The 3939-nt window shown below is 41.8% G+C and overlaps 1 long non-coding RNA gene across 2 annotated transcripts; it reads left to right on the top strand.

The window, feature by feature from the left end:
* The first annotated feature begins 2449 nt into the window (after positions 1-2449).
* Positions 2450-3370, top strand: LOC127526523 (uncharacterized). 2 transcript variants are annotated; one of them, XR_007934024.1, is made up of 2 exons: positions 2450-3051; positions 3186-3370. It is a non-coding gene; the product is annotated as an uncharacterized LOC127526523 (long non-coding RNA). The 2 variants fall into 2 exon arrangements; XR_007934023.1 differs by having other exon boundaries at positions 3179-3370.
* Positions 3371-3939: the final 569 nt, after the last annotated feature.

Below are 3939 nucleotides of genomic sequence, written 5' to 3'. Positions count from 1 at the left end.
CACCTCAGCCAGCTTGCCCGCCTCTACCTCACGCAATGACCTTGAGAAATGTGGTGCTTCATTTTGGCTCACCCTGTAGATATGTTTTCCCCCAAGCCCGTTAAATATGCTTAGATAAGACAGACACAATACAGTATCCTGGCCCCAGGACAAACATTTATTTCTGATGCATTCTCTCCTGCCTTCTGCAGTTTTTTCAAGTAATACATATATTTTCACCACTGTATCCTCAAATAATTTTTTGTTCACCAGGTTTGGGAGTTCGTCATAGCATTCTCTACCTTGTTTTTAATATCCCGGGGTGATATCAAGACTCCCCTCCAATTGCAATAGAATAGATATGATCTTTGAGTCTTCTCAAATATAATTCTGCTTGGCACCTTGACTTGCTTGTTTCTTCTGACCAGGACAGCAGACCCTCCTGTTGACAATGAAGGACAAGCCTCTTGATCCTCACCGTGAACCCCTAGATGTGATGTTATAAAAGAACAAAGACAAGTTTTCAGCTTTTATAGTAGCTGATTCCACTACTGAAGTCTTCAACAGGGTCCATTCATGCTCTATACCTCATGCTCTATACCTCATGACCTCCCTCAACTGATAGAGCATGTTTTAGGTTCAGTAATCCCTGAGAGTGTGACAGAAAGCAGAAAATAATGGAAATTTGCTGGTAGAGTGATACTGACAGTGTTCATGATACAAGGGAACACCGCTATACCCTCAAAATGACGTGCTTCTGACTTCCAGACTTCTGTGCTGTTAAAGTAATACTCCACCCAAAAATGACATTTTCTTATATGTTACTTGCCCCATTGTAGTTTGCAGTGATGGCAAGAAAAAAAAAACATTTTTTTAAGGTTTTGTTTAATTTTTAAATGTCAGCAAACATCATAAACAAGTAATACATTCACATAATATTGCACTTTTGAATTGAAGATCCAACATTGATTCATTGGTCAAGAGTCCTGCCAGAAGGGCTTTATTATAGGAATACATTTCCTATTTATGTTGTGTACTGAATTTACAGAAGAATGTGTTTAAAAATATTTAAACAAACAATGCATGTGTTTTGCACATTTTGAGTACACAAGTGGATAACTGACAGAGAGATCATGCGACATGAGTAATGTGAGATTCTCTTTCTTTATTCCTAGAACCTTTTTCATATTGTCTGCCACTGTCGAAATTGGGTTCTATTATATCATATTTTGTCCTTTCCATTCGGCATGAAAATAGGAGTTAAAAATTTTTCTAAGTCATCACTACAAACTACAAAGGGTATGTAACATATAACAAATGTATTTTTGGGTGGAGTATAACTATGTAGAGCTGCAGTGCTGGTCTGTGGCAGAGTGGTAGCATGCAATTACCATAATCCAGCTACATTTTGAAACTGCCATTTTAGCACTACACACACTGCACCTAAGTTCATATGTCTCATGAAAAGTGGCTGTTCTGCAAGATGCTAGTTCAAAAGAACAAGATGATGTGCTTTTGTTTGCAGCACATGCATTCTGTGGTGCAATTTCTTTAATTAAGATATCCATTCATTCATTTTCTAAACCTGCTTATCAAGACCAGGGGCCTCATGTATAAATGGTGCGTACGCACAGAAATGTTGCGTAAGAATGTTTCCATGTTCAAATCGTGATGTATAAAACCTACACTTGGCGTAAAGCCACGAACTTTTCTACGGTACCTCATACCCTGTCGTACACAAGTTCTACGCTCGGTTTTGCAGACTGGCGGCACCCAGCGTCAAAGCAGTGCAACTATTCCTGTGTGGTTACCCTTTCTTAGATCCACATCCACGACGGCGGCTTTATCAAATATACTGAAATTAACCACATATCGTTCATAAATTTAAGGCACCTGATTGTAATCAACCTGTAACAATATAATGGTGCACAGAATGGCCAAACTATTCCACAGGCATGGCTGCTTTAGTATTGCTAGAGGACCTCGCAAATGGAAGGATTAGAAGACAACACGTATTCCGAGATCATACTGATTTCTTGGCACATGATGATGACTGGCTTCTAAGTCGGTTTAGATTTCCAAGAGCGATCCTCTTGGAGCTGTGTGCTGAACTGGCGCTGGCTTTAAAAAGGCAGACTTTGAGGAATTGTGCTGTACCTGTTCCTTTGCAAGTTTTGTCCACTCTCGGGTTTTTAGCCACAGGAGCTTTTCAGAGTGAACTGGCTGACTAATCCGGTATTTCTCAGTCATCACTGAGTCGTGCCATGCCCGCTATATGGGATGGTATTATCCGCTTGTCAAGCAGATATATAAGATTTCCGTACACTACGGTTGAAGAGGCAAACATCAAAGCGCAATTTGCAGCAATGTCTAGTTTTCCCAATGTAATCGGAGCGGTCGACTGCACACACATTGCTATAAAAGGCACCGTCACAGAATGAATTTGTTTATGTGAATAGAAAGCATTTTCACTCTATTAATGTGCAAATCATAAGTGATGCGAAAATGCGCCTCACTAATGTTGTTGCGAGATGGCCTGGCTCAGCTCATGATTCATTCATCCTGAGACATAGTAGTGTGAGGAACAAACTTGAAAATGGTGCTGTGCGTGATGGCTGGCTTCTCGGTAAGATAAGACATTTATTACCTTTTTGGTTACAGTTGTACATTATCTGTATGATGTAACCATATAACACGATTATTCAGGTGACAATGGGTACCCGCTGAAGACGTGCCTCCTCACCCCTCTCGCCAACCCACTGACTGAACAAGAGCGACGTTATACTGACCTCCACTCTCAGGCTCAGGGGGGTGGTAGAACGTACTATAGGGCAGCTTAAGGGCCGTTGGCGCTGCCTGGATAAGACTGGTGGAGTGCTGCTCTATAGTCCACAGAAAGTGTGTCACATCGTGCAAGCATGTAGCATTCTACATAATATTGCACTCATTCGTAACTTGCCCGTACCTGAAGAGATGCGGTATGATGAACCTGACCCTGGACCACCAAATGATCAGCCACACCGGACAGCATTACAATGTCGAATGAATGTAATTAACAGAATGTAAAAACAGGTAAGCAGATGCATCATTTATTTTTTCACCAAATCAGTTAATTTTTTGCTAATGTTATACAATGCGGCCTTGATATTTCTTAGTTCATTGGCCACATCTCTCACCGCATTCACCAATGCATTTTGAGATTCTAGGACTGCATCAGTCAGCACACGGCCAGATGATCGCCCACCAGTTTCCGAGGCAGGGGTGTGTGAGCAGCCAGCTCCCGAAGATGTGGTCGGCACAGAAGCAGCACCATCATCGCCTGGAACCATGTCCTCCTCATTTGGGTCAGCTTTTGTACTATTGTCTAGAAGTATATAAACAGTAATTAATACCGGATTGTTTGTCTTATTACTCATGCAAATTATTTACACGAGTATGGATCATGGTAATCACAAAAAAGAAATAAAAACTCACCGGCACCTGCAGTGATGTCAGAATCTCCCTCACCCGCAGGTAAAATGCCGACAATGAGTGTGTCGCCAATAATTGCTGCAACTCACTGCTCAAACGGTGTGTGCTCCGGGAGTTCAGTACCTCCTCCAGTGGAGCTAACATGCAGACGATGAGTTGCGACTCTCCTTTTCACTTCTTTTTTAATTTGGTCACAGTACGATTTTCTGCTCCAGCACTCTTGACTGCGTCCGCCATGCTATGCCACTCCATCAATTTCCTTTTGTTGCTAATGCCACTTCCTAACTTGCCAAATAAAACATTTTTCCTGGCCTCTATTTCAGCTAGCAGGATCTCCATTTCACATTCTCAGAAGTTTTTTTTTTTTGTTTTTTCACGTGCCTTCGCCATTCTCTTGCTGAAGCGCTGAAGGTAAGGGGCTATTTATACTGATTTGCATATTCAAAGAAGCGTAATTCTGGGAGGAGTTGGGGTGGGGCAGTAGGCGCA

The sequence above is a fragment of the Erpetoichthys calabaricus genome, chromosome 2 (genome assembly GCF_900747795.2).
Source record: "Erpetoichthys calabaricus chromosome 2, fErpCal1.3, whole genome shotgun sequence".
Taxonomy (NCBI): domain Eukaryota; kingdom Metazoa; phylum Chordata; class Cladistia; order Polypteriformes; family Polypteridae; genus Erpetoichthys; species Erpetoichthys calabaricus.
The sequence above is the reverse complement of the archived record's forward strand: the minus strand, read 5'-3'. Positions and strand labels throughout refer to the sequence as shown.